This window comes from Poromitra crassiceps, assembly GCF_964638095.1.
Source record: "Poromitra crassiceps genome assembly, chromosome: 25".
In the NCBI taxonomy this organism is placed as follows: Eukaryota; Metazoa; Chordata; class Actinopteri; order Beryciformes; family Melamphaidae; genus Poromitra; species Poromitra crassiceps.
Window position 1 is genome coordinate 5,218,257 of NC_139649.1, and position 16,351 is coordinate 5,234,607.

At 41.2% G+C, this 16,351-nt stretch overlaps 1 pseudogene across 1 annotated transcript; it reads right to left on the reverse strand.

The window, feature by feature from the left end:
* Positions 1 to 11: 11 nt before the first annotated feature.
* LOC310798071 (myosin heavy chain, fast skeletal muscle-like) lies at positions 12 to 9,619 on the reverse strand (annotated as a pseudogene). The gene is made up of 32 exons: positions 9,413 to 9,619; positions 9,183 to 9,326; positions 8,934 to 9,090; positions 8,813 to 8,840; positions 8,624 to 8,720; positions 8,417 to 8,509; positions 8,261 to 8,324; positions 6,616 to 6,714; positions 6,419 to 6,522; positions 6,164 to 6,302; positions 5,960 to 6,078; positions 5,416 to 5,565; positions 5,160 to 5,330; positions 4,770 to 5,073; positions 4,571 to 4,635; positions 4,369 to 4,456; positions 4,135 to 4,252; positions 3,932 to 4,055; positions 3,713 to 3,849; positions 3,373 to 3,628; positions 3,034 to 3,276; positions 2,773 to 2,949; positions 2,549 to 2,694; positions 2,368 to 2,458; positions 1,876 to 2,265; positions 1,660 to 1,786; positions 1,383 to 1,501; positions 1,095 to 1,291; positions 816 to 999; positions 551 to 716; positions 337 to 461; positions 12 to 204 (listed from the first exon to the last, which is right to left on the reverse strand). The product of its transcript is annotated as a myosin heavy chain, fast skeletal muscle-like (transcript).
* Positions 9,620 to 16,351: the final 6,732 nt, after the last annotated feature.

Here is a 16,351-nt window from a genome sequence, read left to right on the forward strand (position 1 = left end):
CTTCTTGATTCTCAGGGCATCGTTCCTGCTCCTGACCTCAGAGTCAAGGGTGCCCTGCATGGAGTCAATCACCCTCTGGCTGTTCCTCTTGATCTGCTCCATCTCCTCATCTTTCTCTGCCAGCTTTCTGTCAACCTCACCTTTGATCTGGTTGAGCTCCAGCTGGACACGCAGAATCTTGGACTCCTCATGTTCCAGAGTTCCCTAAAATGTACCAAATATTAAACCATAGCCTGTGTTGTCTTCTGATTGTAAAAAAGAGGTGTAAATTTCATGGACAAAAGACAACATATGCGTTGGCAATTCCAATGTTAAGTCTTTGAGTTGAAATTTCACCTCAGCCTCCTCAAGAGCTGTCTGGATCTCTGATTTCTCTGTCTCCACCAGCTTCTTGGCCTTCTCCAGCTCATGGACGCTTTTTCCAGTCTCACCAATCTGTTCAGTCAGGTCTGAGATTTCCTCTGCAGAAGGTTATATAGGTTTAATATTGCAAAGTCACAGAATGACCATTTCAAGTCACTATTGCTAACACTATCAGATGAGAACTCACGTTGCAGGTTCTTGTTCTCCCTCTTCAGGGTCTCCAGCTGATCCAGAGCTTCCTCATAAGAGTTTTTCATCTTGAACAGCTCAGTGCTGAGAGAACGAGCCTCTTTCTGAGCTCCCTCAACCTCTGCCTGACCCTCCTCGAATTTCTGCTTCCATTCTGCCAGAACCTGCGTAGTAATTTAAAATGAGAAATGTTACCCAATTTTGGAATGATTATTACTTTGACACTTCCAGTGGCTGTGACAAGGTAATCAGTGTCAACACACCTTATCAAAGTTCCTCTGCTTCTTGTCAAGGTTGGCAGCCAAACCATTGGCTCTCTCCACATCAATCATGAGGTCCTCCACCTCGCCCTGGAGCCTCTGTTTGGTTTTCTCCAGAGAGGCACACTTGGAGTTCACAGCCTCAATCTGTTCCTCAGCTTCCTGAAGGCGCTGGGCAAGCTTTTTCCTGTTAAGCATTTGCCAAATGTATCATTCATGTATTGTATTCTAAGAGGTATTTTGCAGTGACCATTAGGAGAAAAAAGATCTTCATTGACTCACTTTGACTCTTCAAGCTCCTCAGTGCGCTGGATAGCATCAGTTTCATACTTGCTCCTCCATTGGGCCACTTCGCTGTTGGCCTTGGACATTCCACGTTGCAGCTCTGCCTTGGCCTCCTGCTCCTCCTCAAACTGCTCCCTCAGAAGATCACAGTCATGGCGGGCTGATTGCACACCGTGGGCAAGGGCGTTCTTGGCCTGCAAAAGATTATTAAAATAAAAACCAGTGAGTAAATTAAGATACAATTAATAAAAAATAAAAATAAAAATCTCTGACAATTTTTCTCACCTTAACTTCCTCCTCGATTTGTCTCTTCAGGTCTTCAATCTGCTGTGTGAAGGCTTGTTTGCCTCTGGTCAGCTGGGAGACAAGGGCTTCTTTCTCCTCAAGCTGACGACCAAACTCACCTAGAGGGAAATTATTTATTTATTTTTAGTTGAAATATATACACTTACTGGCCCAGCATTAAAGTAAAAATATATATAGATTGAGTGTAATTATGGGTTGATTTCAAAAGTACACATTTGGGACATTTTTATGGACAATCAATAAAAGTAAGACTTGCCATTCTCTGTCAACAGTCTTGCCTTCTGAGCACTGATGTCATTTAGCTGGCGAACATTCTCGTCACTCTTCGACTTAAGTTCACTGAACTGGTCCTCAAGGGTGCGGCACAGCTTCTCGAGATTTCCCTGTTGATCAAAATTAGAAAGGTTAAATAATTCTCCCACTAAATACTCTGTTTTTCTCAAGTGTGTCTACGTGTATAATAAAGTCATACCTTTGCTTTTGCCACAGCTTCCATATTACTAGACAGGTCATCAATCTCCATCTTGTATTCACTCTTCTCCTTCTCCAGCTTCTGCTTGACACGCTGCAGGTTGTCGATCTGTTCTCCCAGCTCTGCAACACTGTCAGCCTGCTTCTTGCGGAGACCAGCAGCAGTGGCTTCATGCTGTAAGGTGGACTCCTCAAGGTCACGACGCAGCTTCTGGAACTCAGCTTCACGCTTCTTGTTCATCTCAATCTGAGAAGCAGTGGCTCCACCGGCCTCCTCAAGCCTCTCACTGATCTCTTCAAGTTCCCTGGAGAGGTCAGCTCTCTGCTTCTCAACCTTGGCACGAGCAGCACGCTCAGCCTCGATCTCTTCCTCCAGTTCCTCAATACGAGCCTTGAAGTTGAAAAATATTGTTAAATGAATGTATGCAACTGACACATTGCATAACAACTCACTGATAATTTTGACATAGATTTTAAATCCAGCATTCCACACCTGGAGCTCTTTAATCTTCTTCTGTAGCTGAGCACCCATAGATTGTTCATCTTCAATCTTACTGAGATGTTGGCTTATCTCAAAGTCCTTCCTGTTGAGTAAAATACATCATTAATAAGATATTGGTTGCAATAATACCGTATATTTTGTGCATACAGTTTTCAAATTCTGTCCACATTACTTCTTGATTTTTTCATCAGACTGCTGTTTGTCATTCTCAAGATCCATGACGGTTTCCTGGGCCAGTTTCAGATCACCCTCAAGCTTCCTCTTTGCTCTCTCAAGGTCCATGCGGAGCTTCTTCTCTTGCTCCAGAGAACCTTCAAGCTGCAAAATACCACATGTTTAAATTTACAGGAGACATATATTCTTATTGAATAGAATATAGCATGTTCATGAACTCACATCATCCACTTGCTGCTCAAGCTTGGTCTTGGCCTTGGTCAGAGTGTTGACTTTGTCTTCCTCTGCCTGCAGGTCATCAAGAGTCTGCTGGTGTGCCTCTTGGAGGGCTTTCTTCTCCTTTGTGAGCTTAGCAATGCTCTCATCTTGAGAGGCCATCTCTTCTGTCAGGTTCTTCACCTGGTTATGTAAAAGCATATTGTCATAATTGGGTAATTATTCAAATATTTGATGATATAATAAACAGAGTGAATATTCATGAACCTTGTTCTCAGTGGCATGCTTCTCCTTCTCCACTTTGGCTAAGGTAAGCTCCAGGTCATCAATGTCCTTCTTGAGCTCAGAGCATTCATCCTCCAGTTTCCTCTTCTTAGCAGTTAGCTCAGCATTCATTTCCTCCTCATCCTCCAGTCTCTCAGTTGTCTCTTTGAGTTTTGCCTCCATCTGGATCTTATTCTTGATAAGTCCCTCACATCTCTCCTCAGCATCTGACAGATTCTCTGATTCCTAGTTAGAATAAATGTGAAAAGGGGGAAATATTTAAACATTTACTCTGGAAAAGTTGTGAGAAATCAACAAAGCTTTCTGTTGCCATTTACTCACACATAAAGATGCAGCCAGCAGATCATTCTTCTCCTGCACAATAGACACCATCTTCTCCTCCAGTTCCTTCTTTTTAGCCAGGGCTGCGGCGAGGTCTGTTGTCATCTTCTCATAGTTTTCCTTCATGTTTGCCAGCTCCTTCTCAGTTTCAGCACTCTGCAGAAGGGGCTTAATCTTGTAGTACACCTTCATCCATGGCCAGTGTTTCACATTCATGAATGAGCGGATATTGTACTGGACGGTGTAAACGGCTTCCCTATGGAAGGAAATCACTGTTATGTACACACAGTCATTTTGGTACTGCATTCAGCCTAAATATGTGGTTAGAATGTCCACTTGCCTCCTTGCCGTCATCTTCACATACTCCCTCCTCATGAGGTAGGCACGGGCAAGAGCCTGAGTCATGGTGACCAGAGAAGCAAGCTTCTCATCTCGCATCTCCTCAAGAACACCCAGTAGACCAGCTTTGAAGAACACCTGACAAGAATATAAAACTATTATGGACCATTTATTTTCATGAATGAAACAGATTATTGTTGGTTCTTACTCAATTAGTTACCTTGGTGTGTCCAAATTTATACTCATCATGAGGCACATCAATAGACCCAAGCAGCTTCTCAGAAGCCTTCTTGTTGTCCATGAATGTTCCTTCAGGGCACGCAGCGGCATTCAGTACTTTGTACCTATCACAAAACAGTTAATGGTCACATTCAGGACATTCTTTTCAAAGTTAGGAAAAGTCTGTGTTTAATTAGGTAATACCTCTGCTTGAAGTCAGCATAGATGATTCTGCTGGGGAAACCTTTCGTGCAGATTCTGATACCCTCCAGCACACCATTACACCTCAGCTGGTGGATAACCAGGAAGTTTTCCATCAGCCCTGCGAAGAAGTTATTTCAGAATTTTTAATGACAAAGTAAAATAATCACTCCTGCTAAGCTAATAACTGCAACATTTACAGAAAATATTAAGAACATTCTTTAGCTGTCAGTATACCTGGAGTCTTTGACTCATTGGGAATCAGGCAACGTACAAAGTGAGGATGAGTGCTCCTCAAGTTGGTCATAAGCTTGCCCAAGTTCTCCTGTAGATACAAGATAAAACCAAACATTATTTGTGAAAAGCATAACATAAGAATAAAAAACTTGCATTTGAGTTTAATTACAATGTAGTATTTAAGGCTGTTCTTAAAATTTACCCTGAACGCTGCGGACACAGTCATCATGGAACCACCCTTCTTCTTGCCTCCCTTGCCGCCCTTCTCTGTTGATTTGTTGATTTATTAATATCAAGACTTTATCATTCATCTGACTTTTCTGAGTAGCCATATTGTTTACTTTAAACACAAAAACATTAATTCACATAATCCTAATAAGTGTTATAAAGTGACACTGTACCTTCAACAACAACGGGATACAGGACAGGCAGCAGCTTAACACTAGACTTCTGGTACAGCTGAATCACAGATTCGTTCAGGGGATCCTTGTTCTTGTCCAGCCAGCCAGAGATATTGTAGTCCACAGTTCCAGCATAGTGCACCAGAGAGAAATGGGCATCAATCTTGCCTTTTTTGGCTGGCCTGGGCTTCTCAAATGCTTTGTTTTTACCGAGGTGCTGGTCATACAGCTTGTTCTTGAAGGTAGTGTCTGAGGCCTTTGGGAACATGCACTCCTCTTCAAGGATGGAGAAGATGCCCATGGGCTGTATAAAAAGTGCAAATACATACATCATGAAAAGGCACTGTTCTTGCATATCGTGAAACATAAAGTCAGAACATTATTTTATACCTTTTCAATGAGCTCAATGCAGGCAGCCAAGTCCATGCCAAAGTCAATGAACTCCCAGATGATACCCTCCTTCTTGTACTCCTCTTGCTCCAGGACAAACATGGTGTGGTTGAAGAACTGTTGCAGTTTCTCATTGGTGAAGTTGATACACAACTGTTCCAAGGTGTTGAACTGTTGGTGGAAATAGGATTAAGCTAATATATCACAAATGTTACAAAGTTATCTTCTCAATACATTATCATGAATGCATACTTACATCAAAGATTTCAAAACCAGCAATGTCCAGCACACCAATGTAGTATACCCTTGGCGCCTTGGTGGCCAGTTGCTGGTTGATGCGGATGACCATCCACAAGAACATTTTTTCATAAATAGACTTACACAGGGCGCTCACTGAGTTAGTGACCTGAAGAAAGGTTTAATTTGAATTAATACCATTATAATCCAGTGTCACAAAGAGGGTCCTCTAACAGATTTAATCAATTACAGATCCTTCAACTGAAATTTACACATTTGATTACAGTACTTGATTTTTGTTTTGCCTACAGGACAAATACTATTTATGGCAGTACCATTTTAACTGAGACACAACTAACAATACGGCAATTTCAACACATGCAGTGACAGATAACAGAGGACATTCAGTTGCAAACTATTCCAGCTAAATGTAACTCATGACATTCCCCCATTACAAAATAAATAATTTCTTATGGTTAGGTAAGGAATATTATATATTCATGCACTGGCCCTTGACTTAATCATGAGATTGTATGACATAAACAAGAGAATGATCTGCTGACCTGTGGCACAGTCTGTCCTTTGGTGACATACTCATTTCCGACCTTCACTCTGGGGTAGCACAGAGCCTTCAGCAAGTCAGCCGAGTTCAGGCCCAGCAAGTAAGAAACCTTGTCAGCATCTGAAAATGTCACAAAAATACATTTACTAGATATATGACTGATTTGTAGTTTTCTTTTTTACTCATCCACAAAGTTAATCCTCACTTTCTGTGCCATCTGGCTCTGCCTGCTCTTCACGCTGCTTCTGCTTGAACTTCATGTTACCATGGTGGAGCACAGCACCAGTAAACTTCCAGATGGCCATCTTCTCTTCAGCGGTGAAGCCCAGAATATCAATAGCATTCTGTATTCAATAGAGGTATTGACACTGTGTGAGTCAATATGGAAATTACATTTTACAGAGTAATTGTGATGGAATGTTGAATCATAATAGATTAAGAAAAATGAAACATCACTGACATCAGTGGCCATCAACTCTTCTTTGTCATCAATGCTGGCCACAGTGATCTGACCCATGCTGCACATGGGGAAGTCATAGGGGTTGCTGGTGATGAGCGACATTTCTGGAGATCATAAAAGGTTTAAAGTAATGATTGGTTATGGACCCTGTGAAGAACATGGGTTGTTTTAACATTATATCACAATGTTTAGCTCACCAATGATCTCAGGTATGTGGTTGGTCATCATCTGGAAGAAGATGTGGTAGCCTCTCTCCTGCTCAAGCTGATATGTCACTCTAGACTTCTCCAGCAGATCTATAAGTATAGGACGAATCAGCGTGACAGCACTTGCCACCCAGCAATGCAGAACCCCGCGGCAGTTAATACCCAGCAAGCAAGGATGGACCTGGACGAACCGAGAGAGCCCAATCGAGGCCAGCTCAAGTCATATCACGATGAGTCAGATCTGGCCCAGATTATCACTGTATCACTATCCAACTCATTTCACTCACCAGTCACCACTGAAATATCCATGAGGATAACTAAATGGTTGCAATCAATCACGTATTTCTCAGCCTGGGCTATTTATTTATCCAAAATGATCCGAGTGATCAGCACTTGCATGTGGACAATCTGCGCTGATTAACAAACTGTTTATTCGTGGAGGTGGGACTACGAGGAGATGAATTGCGGGGGAATCCTGCAATTGCCTCACTTGCATATCTTGTTGCCAGATTGTTTTGAAAGAGAGAAAATACACTGCGAGGCGTAAAATATACAATTGAGTTGGAAGTTGGAATGTAGCATTGGGTGGCGACGTGGCGTTAATGTGTTTCGGGGTTCTTCTTACACAGATTGTAGACGGTTACACTGTGATGCAATGCCAATGCCAACGTTTTAAATATAAAACAAGTTTCTGCCATACGGTATAGGCTCATGTCTCGTATAACCTGAGTGTGCAGGAGCACTGGGTAAACAAACGTTATAGGCTGGTGGTGACAGTTGTACATTTTGAGGGAACCCTCAATGATTCTTCGAGATTAAGGTTTGAATTAAATTAGCTTTCATTTTTATTAAAACTGTCCCATCTCCATGGATGTTATACCGGTATAAAAAGAACAAGGGGTCCATGTTTTGGCTATATTACTCATTACAACGTACAGCAGATTATTTCAGCGAACAGATAGCGTAGTAGCCGTCCCGTAAATTGTAGATCCCGAGTTCAAATCCCACTCAGGGCAGTGTTATATTTTCTGAAAATGTAGCATAAATTGTTAATCTGGACATAATTATAGCTTTATGTATAAAGCTGCTGAATATACACTGTGTACATAGCAGAATAACTGAACCTGCCCATTCATGGTAACAGTCATATTTCGACGTCAGCTTGACGTTCCCACGTAGACGTCTAAATCATCCCCAAACCGGCTGTGATTTGGCCACGTCCTGGACGTCACTGAAAGACGTCATCACAACGTTACCATGATGTAATTTTGCTTGCTGGGTAGTATGAGTTGTGCCAGACAAATGTTAATATCTCAAAAACTAAACATCACATCGCTTATATTTTGACATTCTGAGTGAGAGCAGAATTAGCCCAAGAGTTTGATGTATAATACATGCATGTTAAAGTTGTGTGAACTGTCGCAGTTTTTTAAATGTTAACAGAAAGCCGGCTAAAGTCAGACACACAAGCCTCGCACCACTTGGGCTCCATAGGGTTCCATTGCCGTTGCCACCCAGTGACGCGGTTTTTTTAACCAAAATGCTGCTCGGCTGATCCCCCATATTGTTCATAACTCAAAATCTACACCACTGATAATGTTAGTCATTCTATATAATATGTGAATGTGATACTTACATGTCTCAACATCAGCACTAGACAGTTTACCAGTTGCGCCAAAGTGGATTCTGATGAATTTACCCTGTTTTGAATAGTATATTGTTCAACATTCCTCTGCATATGCAATATATTATTGAAGATATTTCTCACAGTTGAAAATCTCTCCATACTTACAAAACGAGAGGAGTTGTCATTCCTCACAGTCTTGGCATTACCATAGGCTTCCAGCAAGGGATTAGCTGCAATAATCTGGTCCTCCAGTGAGCCCTATAATATGTGTTTTTATATATTAATTTCAGTCGTACATTTGTATACAAAAACAAAAACAAACAAACAACAACAACAACTCTCCAATGTTTTACTAATAAAAATAAAAAATACCTTCTTTGAATCCGTCTGTGGCCCACCCACTGAGATTGTTGCAAAGTACTGGATGACACGCTTGGTGTTCACAGTCTTTCCAGCACCAGATTCTCCACTGGGGATGGATATGTAGATTCAGAGAAATTAACTCAATTCATTTGATGCTATTGGTCTTACAGAGGTAGGTGCTATAGATGTAAAACTTACGTGATCAAGACAGACTGGTTCTCCCTATCTGCAAAAGGAAAAATGAATTCATACAATATATTTCTTATATATGTAACATGAGTTATGGAGTTTATTGATAGTTTATACATTTACAACATACCAACAAGCATGAACTGGAAGGCATTATCAGAGACAGAGAAGATATGGGGTGGAGCCTCCATACGCTTTTTGCCTCTGTAAGCATTTACAACCTCCATATCGTACACTGGGAGCCACTTGTAGGGATTCACAGTTGCACAGAACAGCCCAGAGTAGGTCTGAAGGGGATGAGAGAGATATGACCACTCACAGTATGTTGTATGAGTCCATGTGCAATATTACACTTTACTCCATAGGCAGAAGAGCTTACGTAGATCATCCATGCTGCATAACGCTCTGCGAGGTTATACAGCACAGAGGCTTCATTGAGATGGGTCATCATGGCCATGTCCTCAATTTTGTCATACTTGGGAGGGTTCATAGGGTAGACATCATCCTCCTTAACTGTCCTCTCCTGAAATATTGAAAGACACTTTCAGCTTGTGTTGAAATTCCAACGGTAAGTTACACTGCTGTGAGTTTCATGAAGCTTCAACCTACCTCCTGGGTGGTAAGGACTTTGACAGTGACTTTGTCACCGTCCCTCTTCAGGATTGTACATTTAAGGTACAGCTCCTTAACATCAGCCACATAGCCAGCGGTTTTGGCATCAAACGGTGAAGTTTGAGCCTCAATCCTCTCCCTCTCTGGCTTACGGAGATAAATGGAGGCCTTGCCATAAATGGCCATCTCCGCGTCAGTACTCATGTTGGCGGCTTTCTGTAGATTGACAAAACAAAATTAACTTCCCTCTTATCTTATGTGCATCATTTGCTTTGGAGATTAAACACTGTATGATACAAGGATTCTTTATAGTAGTTTAAATAGAGAAAATGTAACTCACCTTTTTCTACCACCCAATCACAGAGGAACTTCTCACAACCCCTAAATGAACAAAGAGTTTTTGTGATGATTATGAGTTTCTCTTTGAGTTTCAAGTGATAGAGTATCCACCTTAATTTTGAATGCCCCGCTGTAAAATAATTATGGGTACAAGGTCCGGTTTAATGTGACTTGATTGTTGCAGCTTGCGCATTTCCTCGTGAGGCTGGGAGGGGGGGGGGGGGGGGGGTGTTGCTTGTCACAATAAATAAGACTGGTTTGATGACTTATTTGAGGGAATGTAATAATTGTACCTATCACATCCGCTATTTCTGTTGCTCTTTGAACAACTCTGGATATTTATCGACGAGATTTTTTTTTGGGGGGGGGGGGGGGGATTACACCTGAAGAAGCACCCACGTAAGGCATCATGGCAGCTAGAAATAAGGTGGATAGAGGTTACATATTCATAAAACCAAATACAAAAATTCCTCATTTACAGTTACTACATTTAAATTGTGTGGTTTGCAGAGACCGAATTTCAATCATGAAGGCAGCCATATTCTCATATCTGATCAGCCCGTGACGTCAGTCAAGTATGACGTCAGTTCATCCTAGTATATAATGTATAGTGAGGGTTTTACGTCACCTCCCTCTTTGGCTGGATCATAGCTGTTCGTCTTAACTGAACCTGTCATTTCACCCCACGCAGCTCCCCAGTCCATTACCAACGAGTCTTGACTCCTGAAGAATTCCCCAAGAGGGGGGGGGGGGGATTCTCTATCCTAGCCTATACAGATGCCCCCCTCTCACCACAAGAGGAGCGTCATCTTACAATAGAGTCATACGCCAAAGTAGTTGCCATGCCATTTGCTGAATGAAGCTGCTTGTTAAATCTTACCAACTGGTCTCTCATGATTGAAATAGTCACACAGTCAGATGTTTACCCTTGACTCATAGCTTACTTATTTGAAATATGTTATATTCACATTGAAGAGCTTTTCCCCATCTCACATCATTATGCCATTAATACATATTAAACTGGTTATTAATTAAACACATATCAAGCACTAAACATGTCTAATAAAACTTGTTTGCTGAAACATCACCCTCACCAGCAGTTTGTAGTCTCTGAAACCTCCTGCAGTGTCCAGCTTATGAGCCTCCTTATATATATTAAGGTAATTCTGCAGGCAGGCATAAACTAAATATGGGGATCTCTTCAAAAGGCTCTAAGGCATTTTCATTTGCATTTGACTCCTCATTGGCTCACATCTTGTAGTGAAAATTAATTGGCCATCTGTCTCATGTAATACAAGATGAGAAGTAATTTTCAGCCAACAAACTGACACTGTGTTTGTTACATGTGTGAATCAGTTATCATGCCTACAATCTAACAGATTCAACATTAAACAGTTACATTCAATTTGACTAAACAACTTCATTTGTTTCCATACATACAGTACTGTTGTTTTAATTTGATTTGACAAATTAAAATTACACATCTATAAATAAATCTGGTCAAGCTTTAACACTTGTGCAACATACATTGCAACCATAACTGGCAAGCCTATTCTTTTGGCAGACGTAGTGCTTACAAAACATTTAGGACTTCATGCCAGAGGATAAGATTCAATTGAGTAGCAGCAACTGTGCAGTTAGTAGGTGTTGTGTTGCATGTATTTATAATTAGTTTGGAATACCTTTCCATGCTTTGAACATTTTGAATTCATCAACCTCTATTATGTTCTAATGATACTCATTTTATTTTCACCCATCATTAACAAGTACATATATTTATCAGTCTTTCCAAGTAAAAAAAAGAAGAAGCAAAACTCAAGCCTGTTGTGCCACTGTAAAAAAAGAGAGAGAGAGAGAGAGAGAGAGAGAGAGAGAGAGAATAGAGCAGGGTTAATGAGGTCTTTAATGTGTGAATGTGGCATTTATGAAGGCAAACCTATCAATCTCCTCTAATGGTCTCAACTGATTTCTTCACTTCCTCCAGGACCTTTTTGTGTGCTTGATTATGTAGTGGCATCTCTCAAAAATTGCGATGCAATTTGCTGTTTCATGTGATTCTTTTTTGCAGTAAAATTGCGGCAACTGGCAAAAATTGCAATTTGAGGTAAAAAAGAAATCCCCTAACATACATACATACATACATACATACATACATACATATACATACATTTTGTGTGTCGACTTCTCTCAAAAATTGCAAAAAATATAAATTTTCTATGTTTTTAACATTCTCCAAGAAAGACGACTCATGTGAATTGCAGAATAATTTACTGTATTGGTTTAATTTAGGCAGCTAAATGCTATGGATTTTAAGAAAATATTTGACAGACCACACAGCATAGCCTATTTCCTGGCTGAAATAGATGCCACAAGACCATATAGCCAAATGTTCCAACCTGATCTGTGTGATCAATGACCATCACACAATGTCACACAATGGCGGTTAATGTTGTTTTCTATTTGAGAAATCTTTATTTTATAATCTATCTATCTATCTATCTATCTATCTATCTATCTATCTATCTATCTATCTATCTATCTATCTATCTATGGCCTCTGATGACATCATCAGTGATGTAATAAATTAACTCACAGACACACCAGTGATGATGTCATCAGTGATATCATAAATTGTGACATCATCAGTGATGTCAGAGGCATTGTGACATCATCAGTGATACACATGTGAGACACTACACACACACACACACACACACACACACACACACACACACGTGCGCATGCGTGCGCACACACACACACACACACACTGATGACATCAGTGATGATGATGATGATGAGACTGAGGGAGAGAGAGGGAGACATTATGCACGTGCCAATAGGGCAGGCAAGACCATGCAGCAGCCGAGCTGCAGGCAAGGCTGCGCAGCGGCTGAGCTGCGAATGCGAGCTGCAGGGCCAGCTCGGCGAGCTGCAGGACATGTATGTGGGCTCTGTTTGTTTCATGTTCTGTGTTCAGTCACAGCTATGCCGTTTTACGTGCGATCGGGCTGAAACCTTCAGGGTGTGTAAAGGGCACCCGTGTGGGTGGCCTGATGGAGTCGGATTTTTTAATTAGCCTAATTAGCTAATGATGTGATGTCCTCAGTGATGATGTCAAAAGTGGTGTCATAAGGGCACGCATGCACGCGCACACACACACACACACACACACACACACACACACACACACACACACACACAAGGAGGCATTGTGACATCACTGATGCAATAACATTTAGTGAGCAACACACACGTCAGCACGTGCCAATAGGGCAGGCGAGACCACCAGCAGCCGAGCTGCAGGCGAGGTAATATGAAATAAAAAAGATTACGAGATGGACAGGACATCCTTATCTTTTTTGTTGTTGTCACATGCACACCACAACAAATTTGTCTTCTGCCTTTTCACCCAATCAAGGCTGCTCTTTCTCTGGAGGACAGCCAGGAACAGTGGGCAGCTTTCACTGCAGCACCTGGGGACCAACTTCTTCTTGCATGTTTTTAGTGGGTTCTTATTTGGACAACATGCAAACTCCACACAGAAAGGCCCTTTCTCATGAGATAACCCACCTGGGCACTAAGTAGTAAAGGAATGGGGCGACATACCCCCCAGTGCCAACAGTGACCCAGGCGGGAATTGAACCAATTGTTATTGTCCATTGACTTTATTATAGTGCCTTCATTATGATTTTTTGGTGCCTGAAAAACATTGAATTGTGTGTGTGATATAACTGTCATTTTGATGTACATGTAATGAGGTAGGTCATTGCTATGGTCTTTGCTTGTAGTTCTTTTGGTTTGCAAAGTGGTTGTAAAAAGATAAATATATTAAATATCTTCCTCCCTCTCCTTGTGAATCATTGTTTTGTTTTAAATCAATGGTTGTGGTCCGTCCTTGTGCAGCCGGTGGCTTGGTTGGTGCCACCCCCGAAAGGTGTTGATCCAGGCTGGATTGCATCTGAGTTGGATGCAGTACTAGACTATTTGTGTGTGACTATGTATATATATGTGTCCAAAAGCACCAATTTCTAAAATCATGGTGTGTGAGTGAAGGAATCAGTTGAGACCAGATTACAGTATGTTGTAGTTTTGCATTCATAAATATCACATTCATTCACACATTAAATATCTCAGTACACCTCATTAGGCGTGCTTTATTTTTGTTTACAACATTTCACTTAAACTGTAGCCAAAACAGGCTTGAATATTTCTTTTTTTTATTGATAAAGCTTACCCTCTTTCATGAAGATTGAGAATAAAAATGAGTTTCATTAACACATAAAACAGACTGGGGTAATCAAAACATGTACTAATGGAAAAGTATTCCAAACAAATTATAAATACATGTAACACAACACCCACTGTACAGTTACTGCTACTCTATTCAATCGTATCCCTTGGCATGAACTCCTGCAACTCCTCCTGCAATGTTGCAAGCACAAGTGTTTCACCTTGCTTGACCTGATTTATTTATAAATCTGTCTTTAATTTGCCAAATCAAGGTAATTAATACCACAGTATGTATGGAAACAAATTACAAATGAAGTAGTATGGTCAAATGTAATTATTATTTGCAACACTACAAAATTGCACATTGAGTTAAGAGATGTTGGTAATCTAATTGTAATCAGTGGGTTAGGGTTAGTATACATGTAGGATTGTTTCCTATATAGAATTTTAGGCATGATAACTGATTAACATATTACAGTGACAGTTAACCTATATTACATGAAATATAGTCAGAAAACAAATTCTCATCTTGTATTCCATGAGACAGATGGAACATTAATTTGAACCAAGGGATGGGGGGGGGGGGGGGGGGGGGGGGCAATGAATGCAAATGCATTAGATCCTTCTGAAGACATCCCCATATTTAGATTCTGCTTGGCCTGCACAATGGCATTAATATAAGGAGGCTCAAGAGGAGATGGACACTCTGCAGGGGATTTCAGAGACTACGAACTGCTGGTAAGTGAGAGAGATGTTTCAGCTGGCATTCTTGGCAGATACGTTTTAATAGACATGTTTAGTGCTTGACAAAAGTTAATTAATAGCCAGCAATGGCATGTTGATGTGGGTTCTTCAATGGGAATCCAAAATATTCCAAATAAGTAGCCTAAGCCAGTGGTTCTCAAATGGGGCCGGGGGGACCCCAGGCATCCTTGAGGGAGTTCCAGGGGGTCCCCAGCCAAAAGAGGGGTAATTTATTTTCGCTATAATTACATTCATAAGTAACACAATGACTATTTTGGTCATGGGTTTTATACACTTTCTGTAATAAAACATCTAAAAGCATCAATCTTATACCCCTTATACAGCTGTCAACATTGGAGCTGTGCGCGCATCAAAGAGGTAAAAAGCCGGGAGCCTGGCATTGACAGACAGAGAGCTGTGTAAAAGCCGCCGCTGTCAGGACTGCTCTGCGCCCATCTGCGACACACAGTTAGATTTTAGTTTTAAAATGCAGTTCTCGGCTTACTACAACAGCTTATCGCCTGATAAGCAATGTTATGCATCGAAATTAACGTTGGTTAATGGGATACGTCTTACAGACCCATATGCATTGGCGCCGTGTCAATGGATAAAAGACAAGAAGAAATGGCCAAGCCTAGAGTGGCCAGCAATACATAGCATTGTTATTCTGTAACTTGCAAATATATATTGTTATGTTGATAATGCACACAACTCAATGACATTATTTAATGTTACTTGGTTGTTAACTAACCGAGCGATGTGGCTGTTAGCAGCCTACAGCTACAGGCAGCTTACCTGATATGAAATGAGCACTGCAAAGTCGGGCATTTGTAATGTCCTCGTTCCAATCAGTTCAACTCGATAATGACATTATTTAATGTTACTTGGTTGTTAACTAACCGAGCGATGACAGCTACTACAGCTTACCTGATATGAAATGAGCACTGCAAAGTTGGGCATTGTTAATGATTTCCTCTTTCCAATCAGTTCTTCTGCCTTGCAACCAAAGACGCCTACGGTTAGCATTGAAAGGAGTATGAGTTGACGGGATTCTGTAAAACTTTAGTCCTTGCTTTGTTGATAGTGTAACAGACTGTTCAGTGTTGTGTTGTGTTCTATTGCGTGTGTATGCGAGGCTGTGTATGTTCCCTCGAGGGTTGCCGTAGAACAGGATATGTGGGGAGAATAAAGGTGAAGCTTGTTATAACGTTACAGCCTGGCTCTATCGTTTATTATTTGATTAACCAAGTGTGAATACGTGGACCCGAATACTCGGCTACAATAGCCTTCCGATTCTGGCATCCCACTGCACAACACAAAGACATGTCTAGCTCGTCTAGTTTTCCAGCCGCAGATCACCTACTTGCCAGGGCTGCGCGGACTCTGTCTTTCTACCTCCGTCATGTGCATCTGACGCTGCGTGATGTCAGTGTGACGTAGTCGTATAAGGGGTCTATTATCATATGGGGGTCCGTGGGACAAAATCCTATCAAATGGGGGTCCGTGGTCTAATTTTTGTCAGTTTAGGGGTCCTTCATGTCAAACAATTTGAGAACCACTGGCCTAAGCTATTTCAATCAGGAGAGACTGAGACCAGAGAATGAATGAAATAATATGTAT